Consider the following 9757-nt stretch of genomic DNA (forward strand, 5'->3'; position numbering starts at 1 on the left):
TTTTAACTCACTGAAATTTGCCCTCCTCCAATTAAGCATTTTCTCATTTGATTGTTCCTTGTCCTTTTCAATAACTTGGAAGTGTAGTGAACAGTGAGGAAGATAGTTTTAGACTTCAAGAGGATATAGACAGGCTGGTGGCATGGGCGGACACGTGGCAGATGAAATTTAACACAGAAAAATGCAAGGTGATACATTTCGGTAGGAAGAATGAGGAGAGGCAATATAAACTAAAGGCCACAATTCTAAAAGGGGTACAGGAACAGAGAGATCTGGGGGTATATGTACATAAATCGTTGAAGGTGGCAGGGCAGGTTGAGAAAGCAGTTGAAAAACCATACAGGATCCTGGGGCTTTGTAAATAGAGTCATAGAGTACAAAAGCAAGGAAGTCATGATGAATCTTTATAAAACATTGGTTCGGCCGCAACTGGAGTATTGTGTCCAGTTCTGGGCACTGCACTTTAGGAGAGATGTGAAGGCCTTAGAGAGGGTGCAGAAGAGATTTACTAGAATGATTCCAGGGATGAGGGACTTTAGTTACGTGGATAGACTGGAGAAGTTGGAGTTGTTCTCCTTCGAACAGAGAAGGTTGTGAGGAGATTTGATAGAGGTATTCAAAATCATGAAGGGTCTAGACAGAGTAGATAGAGAGAAACTGTTCCCATCGGCAGAGGGGTGAAGAACCAGAGGACATAGATTTAAGGTGATTGGCAAAAGAACCAAAGGTGACATGAGGAAAAATTTTTTTACACAGCGAGTGGTTAGGATCTGGAATGTACTGCCCGAGGGGGTGTTGGAGGAAGATTCAATCATGGCCTTCAAAAAGGAACTGGATAACAACTTAAAAGGAAAAAATTTGCAGGGCTACAGGGATAGGGCAGGGGAGTGGAACTAGCTGGATTGCTCTTGCATAGAGCTGGCATAGACTCGATAGGCCTAATGGCTTCCTTCAGTGCTGTAACCTTTCTATGATTCTATGAACTATTCTAAACCTGATGATATTATGATCACTGTTCCCTAAATGCTCCCCCACTGAAACATGCTCCACCTGCCCCACTTCATTCCCCAAAACTAGATCCAGCACTGTTTCCTTCCTGATTGGACTGGAAACATACTGTTCCAGGAAGTTCTCTTGAACACATTTCAGGAATTCCTCTCCCTCTTTGCCCTTTACACTGTTACTGTCCCAGTCTATATTGGGATAATTGAAATCCTCATTATCACTACTCTATAGTTCTTGCATCTTTCTGTAATTTGCCTGCACAAGTTCTCCTTGATCTCCTTCCCACTATTTGGTGGCCTATAGTATACACCCAGTAATGTAATAGCTCCTCTATTGATCCTTAATTCTAACCAAATAGATTCTGTCTTTGACCCCAAAACTACATCATCCTCTTCTAGTGCTATAATAGTTCCTTTGATCAATACTGCCACCCACCACCCCCCTCTTTCCTTCCCTCTCTTTCCCGAATACCTTGCAGCCAGGAATATTAAGTACCCAATCCTCCCTTTCTTTAAGCCAGGTCTCTGTTATGGCCACTATATTATCGTCCCATGTGGCAACTTGAGCCTGCAGCTCACCAACCTTATTAATGTCCCCTTGACCTTGATTCCCTCAACAGAGGAAGTAGTTTCTCCGTATCTACCCTACCAAAACAATTTAACATTTTAAACACCTCAATTAGTTTCTAGGTTTTTTTTGTTTCGATAAAGATTATGCTGATCTAGTAGTACAGAGGTAAATGTCACTCATAAATAACTGCATAACACTGCAGTGCATTAGTCACATAAGCAATAAGTGTTATCGGTTCTCAGTTACGTGCCATGTGAAGTGTCTCACAAAAGCAGAAATTAATTCTTTTTTAAAATTTATTCTCTCGATGTAGGCACCGTTAGCAATGACAGCGCTCATTGCCCATCCCTAGTTGCCCCTTGAGAAGGTGGTGGTGGGCCTTCTTCTTGAACCGCTGCAGTCCGTGTAGTGAATGTACTCCCACAGTGCTGTTAGGTAGAGAGTTCCAGGATTTTGACCCAGCAATGATGAAGGAATGACCGTCATATGTCCAAGTCGGGATGGTGTGTGACTTGGAGGGGAACTTGGAGATGATGGCGTTCCCGTGCACCTGTTGCCCTTGTCCTTCTAGGTGATGGAGGTCACGGGTTTGGGAGATGCTATCAATGAAGCCTTGGCGAATTGCTGCAATGCATCCTGTAGATAGTATTCTGAGTGAAGGAATACTGACCTTATGGATGCCCCCTCACATCCAGTGCAGCATGTATTGACTAAGCATAGAACAGCACTGGTGTTAAAATCATACTTTGGTTTGTGGTTTACTTAAATGGCAATTCAGCTCAAAGGATGTTTCATGGATTTAAGGGTCTATGAGTAGGGGAAGTACAGAGAATTTTCACGGGTGGTGCTTCTTTATAACATGACATAGGTTTGTACCAAATGCTCTCAGAACATGTGTAATTGGCAAGTGAATTTCAATATAGATAAGTGTGAGGTGGTACATTTTGGTAGGAAGAATAAGGAGGTCACATACTCCTTGGAAAATAAGAGTCTAAATGGGGTAAAGGAACAGAGGGATCTGGGGGTACAGAGACACAAATCGCTAAAAGTAGCGACGCAGGTTAAAAAGGCCATTAAAAAAAGCAAACCAAGCACTGAGGAACATTTCTAGAGGGATAGAATTGAAAAGCAGAGAAGTTATGTTAAACTTGTATAGAACCTTGGTTAGATCACACTTGGAGTATTGTGAATAGTTCTGGTCTCCATATTATACAAAGGATAGAGAGGCGCTGGAGAAGGTGCAAAAAAGATTTACTAAGATGATACCAGAACTGAGAGGTTATACCTATCAGGAAAGATTGAGCAGGCTGGAGCTTTTTTCTCTAGAAAAGAGAAGACTGAGGGGTGACCTGATAGAGGTCTTTAAGGTTTGATAGGGTAGACGTAGAGAAGATGTTTCCACTTATGGGAGCGACCAGAACTAATGGCCTTAAATATGAGATAGTCACTAATAAATCCAATAGGGAATACAGGAGAAACTTCTTTACCAGAGAGTGGTGAGAATGTGGAACTCGCTACCACAATGAGTAGTTGAGGCGAATAGCATAGATGCATTTAAGGGGAAGCTAGATAAACACATGAGGGAGAAAGGAATAGAAGGTTATGTTGATAGAGTTAGAACATAAGAACATAAGAAATAGGAGCAGGAGTAGGCCAATCGGCCCCTCGAGCCTGCTCCGCCATTCAATAAGATCATGGCTGATCTGATCCTAACCTCAAATTTAAATTCATGTCCAATTTCCTGCCCGCTCCCCGTAACCCCTAATTCCCTTTACTTCTAGGAAACTGTCTATTTCTGTTTTAAATTTATTCAATGATGTAGCTTCCACAGCTTCCTGGGGCAGCAAATTCCACAGACCTACTACCCTCTGAGTGAAGAAGTTTCTCCTCATCTCAGTTTTGAAAGAGCAGCCCCTTATTCTAAGATTATGCCCCCTAGTTCTAGTTTCACCCATCCTTGGGAACATCCTTACCGCATCCACCCGATCAAGCCCCTTCACAATCTTATATGTTTCAATAAGATCGCCTCTCATTCTTCTGAACTCCAATGAGTAGAGTCCCAATCTACTCAACCTCTCCTCATATGTCCGCCCCCTCATCCCCGGGATTAACCGAGTGAACCTTCTTTGTACTGCCTCGAGAGCAAGTATGTCTTTTCTTAAGTATGGACACCAAAACTGTATGCAGTATTCCAGGTGAAGTAGGGAGAGAGGAGGCTCGTGTGAAGCATAAACACCGTGTGGATCTGTTGGGCTGAATGGTCTGTTTCTGTGCATTACATTCTATGTAATTTTATGCAACTTCAATAACCTGGATTTCTGTTTACACTGCTCTCTTTATTTTTGTTCAATCGATATGGTTTTTCAACTATGTGGCATTCTGTGTACTAGAGACTGAAGCCAGGGATTCATAACCTTCGTAAATATAATGCAACTTTCACCTATAGCATCTTTAAAGACCAATTTTCATTGTATGTGCAAAATGCTCACGGTCATTCTGCAGTTGATATAGACATCCACAAGAAGAATGCTCTATTTGCATAGTTGTTTCCAGGATGAAATATCTGGAATATATACATAGATATATATAATTCATTTTATATATATAATTCTCTGAATCTTTGTGACTAGAACATCCAAAGTGTCTGCATTCGATGCTAGCAGACTCATGCATCTTCCTTTACAGGTAGAATTCAGTCATCACAGAGAAAGCTTAAAAAGTAGCAATTGCAACTCCCGAGCCCCTATTGCAAGGTTTTCCAATGGTCGCACGATATCATTTTGAAGCTGTTAGTTTGGTTTCCTTCTCTTGTCATCTTTTTGTATAGAGTACGTCAGGTTCAATTGCTATCTGTGTAATACAAAGATGACAACTTAAAGTGGATGATAATGGGTGGATGGTTGGGAAGTTTACAAGTTTATCTCATTGAGTGGGCTTCAGGTAATGCCACAAACTGCCATAGCCAAGTTCAAGTAGCTCATTACCTCAGTTATCTCCCACCCCTCTCACCCCATTTTTAATAATCTGTATAGTTGTGTTATTTACAATGAAATAAATGAAGTTTGACAAATTGCACTATCATCTGTGGAAGGCAGCGGATGTTCTTACAAATGTGCTGTGTGAAGGGTTTCTTTTTTCTCTATTGTTGAGTGAGCAGAATCTTTCATTATGAGTTTGGTACAATTACTGCAATTTTATCAAAAGTGTTAATTAAAACATGTCTTTATTTTGATAATACAGAATTATCAAAACATGACAGACATGATTACTGAAGGATAATATTTGTGATGTTGACACCACAAGACTGCAAGATCTGCAGTGGACTGCTGGAAAATGACACTGATGCGTATATTAAAAGATTTTAACTAATTATATTTCTATAATATATTGAACATCTTTATGCACTTCCTGTGCCAACTTTTGCCATTACAAATTCCTATGTTCACATTTATAATGGGAGCTGCCTATTTAAACTTGTTGCACTGTATTTACACCCTCCACCCAGAGCTGGCATTGCAAAGCCTCATGTTTGCATCTCCCAGCCTGTATTTCAACCAGATCTACTGCTTCAAAAGAAAGAAAAAGACAGACTTGCATTTGTATAGCGCCCTTCACAACCTCAGGACATTTCAAAGCGCTTTACAGCCAATGGAAGTACTTTTTGAAGTGTAATCACTGTTGTAATGTAGCAAACGCGGCAGTGAAATTGTGCACAGCAAGCTCCCACAAACAGCAATCAGATAAATGACCAGATCATCTGTTTCAGTGATGTTGTTTGAGGGATAAAAATTGACCAGAACATGGGGGAGAACTCCGCTGCTCTTCTTCGAATAGCGTCAGGGAACCTTTTATGTCCAACTGAGAGGGAAGACAGGGGCTTCGGTTTAATGCCTCATCCGAAAGATGGCATATCCGACAGTGCAGCACTCCCTCAGTACTACACAGAAGTGCCAGCCTAGATCTCCAAGGTCTCATAAGTTTTGGAATTTAACCATAAATATATCACATCAAAATATTATATAGAAATAAGGACAGAATGTATGACTTTAAAGTGGGTACTGAATTATGTTTGCATATTATGGTCCAATTAGCCTCTACCCTCTAAACCTGTTTCACGTAAAGACTACACTTAGACTTGACTCCCCATCTGCAATATCACAGAAGATTGACTTGTATTAAATCTTTCTATATATAAAAACCAATACCAATCTATAGAAGTTTCTAATCACGGCAAAAAAATATTTTAACTCAATCAGCAACCTAGACACCTTTACTCGTTTGGGCAGAGCAGAACGCTGAGGGAGGCACTTGTTCAATAGTCATTTCCTGTTATCAAGCACTTTGACATGTCAGAGATTGATGTAGTCACATTCAAATTGCAGTTTTCAGCCACTGAAATTCAGCCATTTCCTTGTAGCACCCACCCCCTTCTCCAAAGTGGTTGCTGATGGCCACGAAGAAGAAAAAAGAGGTTAGAATAGATAGATTGAGGTACGGACAGATAGACCAACAGATAGATCAATTGATCAATTAGGTTTAGTCATTTATTTGGATCTAACAATATTCCAAGGGTTAATAATAGTTTTGTTCTTTGAATGTAACAAAATAAATGTAAATAAAAGAACTTCCACTGCTCAGTAACAACATTTTTACCAAAAATTACACATTATACAGATATAGGACCAAACAGTGACAAATCTCCTATGGTCTTGTTCAGGCACTATTTGCTGTGTGTATTTATTTCAATCATCTTGTCTATTGACCCACTGTGTACTACGGAGTCCATTTGGCGTTATAACAAATGAATGTCACTACTAGAATGACATTTAGAAACATAGCATTCTTGACAGTAAAAGCACTGATGCTACAAAATGTCAAAAAGCTGTGGTTTGTATGAACACATCTTCTAAATAAGGCAGGTGGAACTCACATGAAAACGACCGGAGGAATTTAAATGAATGAGCAAAATGTAAAATAATTTTGTGTCATGACCTGGCACTATAATAGAGTTCAGGATCAGTCATGTAATAGCTTCATGAATAAGTCACCCTCTGCCCAGTGTCTGCATGTCTTGATGTAGAATTTGAATTTATTTTAACCTTGTTTTGTCCAAGTCAGAAAAAAGTTAGCACTTGTAAGAAAATGCAAACCAATGCAATGATTCAATCTGAATATGAATAAATATCTTAATGTGTTTGGACATTTATGAACAAAGTATCATTGAGGTCTACACAAACTTGAAATTGTAAAACTAGTTATATTTCAGCACAGCATATAAATTAATAGGGATATCAGTCAGCACCAATATTATACTGCATCCCTGTTCAGTAGGCAGTCATTCATCAGAATAGTAATTGCACTAGATTCAGAGATAGCCATTATGACACAATTAGCTTTAGAGGTATGAATGATTTTGGCTGGTTTTAATACTAAGAGCTAGGACATATAGGGAAACCAATATGATAACACTGAGCATCAAAGTAAGGACGTCATGATTTTAATTTCCACTTGAATAAAGGCAAGTACAACAAGAGAGGAGCAAACGTGAACCGCTAGTCTGAAAAGCTTTTGGTTTCATTACACCGTCTCAAAAGCAGGATTGTGCATGCGCGCTAGTTTTTTTAATTGAAAGTGTAAAGCAAAAAGAAGCAAGATTTTGCAGGTGCTTTACTGAAGGCATTAAGCCCCCTGTCAGAGGTCAAAACATCCATTGAAACAGGAGCAGGGGCAGTGATGCTTGTGAATTCAATACGAGAAACCCTGCTTCTCCGTATAATTGACGAGCAGTCACAACAACCCAATGATTATTACGGATGAACAGCATTCAAGAAAGAGGAGAGCGAAGAGCAATTAAAATAAATGACTAAATCTACAGCACCCAGATTCTCTCAAAATTTGTAATTAATGCTGGTATTCTCTGCCTTTTCATAGTGGCGTTAAACAGCCAATAACAGCAATTACCTCAAACTTTTAATTACTTCCAACAAGAGATACTTGCTAATTAACATGGTATTTTTATGCGATCTCTTAACAAAAAAAAATGTCAGTACAAGCACATGATTTAAAAAATAAACTTTTTCACTTCAGGATCTAAAACTACTCACAAATGGAGGTATTTCATGTATATTTGATATAATGGATAAATGTACCATGCAGTGGGGTCTATGCTATCCTCAACTGGGGTGGTACTGCAATTGGCCGTCATGCCCCCAGGCTAAGAAGGAGGGGAAAAGAAATGGCCTGGTAATATCTCCAGTTACAATTACAGGTTATAAGGCTGAGTACAGAGAGAGATCAAAAAATGCTGTGTGAATCTGGATGATTTCTCCGCTACAGAAGGCAGCTGATCAAGGCTGAATACTTTAGGTTGTGAGGTTGATTATTCTGAGTTTTAAGCAGAAAATGGACCTGTGATTCGGGTTACGTTGGTTGATTTAAATTTTGGGCAGAAAGAAACTTTGTAGAACCTTCCGTTAGGAGACTAGCAGGTTGGGTAAGGTGAATAATAAAGTGGAATGTGCAAAGTTTGGAAAAGGAATGGGCTTGGTGAGCCAGATGTCCTTTTCTTAAATGCTTTGTTATCCTCCTACTTGTAATGTTTTCTAGTTGCCCATGCTTGGAGTTGCCCCTGTCTTGGACATCAGGTAAGGGCAAGATCAGTCTTGGTTGGCCAAATAGCCAACTGTGACTCACTGCTCAGGTTCCCCCGTAAAGAATGGCCAGGAAATGGGGCAGTAGACCCTAGCCTTTCGCCACTGGCACCTGAGTTCAAATCCAGCCCAGACCGATGAAATGAAAGTCTCCTCTGTCTACAAACCTGCCTCTAATTCAGCACTCATTGACAAGGTTGCGCACACAAACCTAAGGGTTGTTAGTGTGGGAGATGGGAAAAACTACCACACTGGTGGGGAGTTGGAGCCAAAGAACATTGTTGGGGCGGAGGAGAGCTCTGCATCTACTTGTTTCTTGAAATGGAAAGTATTTTGTTTCTCAACATTAATGACCTCACCTTGACCTTGATGCCTCCGTTTTGCTTGTAATGGCTACTCGTCTCTTCCAATGGGCTATTGCCAGCTTACTTGAGTTAGCAGCATTCTCTCCAGAGTCAAGCCCCACTCCAGTACTTGAGCACATTATCTGGACAACACTTCGGTGTGGTACTCAGGGAACGCTGGATTGTCACAGGTGCAGCCACTTGGATGAGACCTAGTCTGGGGTTCATTTAGCCGCCATAAATCCCATGACACTATGTGAAGTAGAGGCAAGGAGTTTTCTCAATGTCCTGGCCAGCATTGCTCCTTCAACCAACACCAAATGAACTGGTCGCTTATCTCATTTGCCGTGTTTGGGACCTCGCTGTGTGCAAATTGGCTGCAACATTTGCCAACATAACAACAGTAACTGCACTTCTAAAGTAATTCATTAATTGTAAAGTCCTTTGGGATGGTCTGAGGATGTGAAAAGGTCCCATACAAAGTTCTTATTTGTTTTCTTTCTAATGAATAACCTGGTGGGGCATTAAGCCACACAGACCAGGAAGTTCCAGATTTGATTCCCAATCTGTGCTGAATTACCGAACCTCAGCTGGGTCAACAGCTGAAGAGCTGCAATTATCCTCAGCCTGGGCTGGAAGGAAGGGGCTGGAATCAACCAGGATACCTACTCCTGATTATTATTCCAAACTCCTGCTGGAAATGGTATATGTGTGTGGACATTGGGTGAGAACAGGACGAACTGTTATGTTCTCTGTGGTTGTAGACCTATCAACCCTCAATGTCTAGGCTCGCACACTACTGGACAGGGTACTGAGGTGATTACTACCATCCATGGAACTGTCCCCCAGTGAGAATCAGCATCTTCAGGAAAGAAAGGGAGAAACTTCAAGGAAGTATGACCACACGGTGGAGGTACTGCCAACTATGAAACTACTCCACCCATGAAACTCCGGGCTAAAAGGGTTAAATAATAAGGACAGGTTGCATAGGCTAGGCTTGTATTCCCTTGAGTATAGAAGATTAAGAGGTGATCTAATTGAGGTGTGTAAGATAATTAAAGGATTTGATAGGAAAATAGAGACAAACTATTTCCTCTGGTGGGGTGTCCAGAACAAGGGCCATACAGCCCCTCGTGCCTGCTCCGCCATTCAATAAGATCATGGCTGATCTTCTACCTCAACTCCACT

Source organism: Heptranchias perlo, chromosome 15 (genome assembly GCF_035084215.1).
Source record: "Heptranchias perlo isolate sHepPer1 chromosome 15, sHepPer1.hap1, whole genome shotgun sequence".
Lineage (NCBI taxonomy): Eukaryota > Metazoa > Chordata > Chondrichthyes > Hexanchiformes > Hexanchidae > Heptranchias > Heptranchias perlo.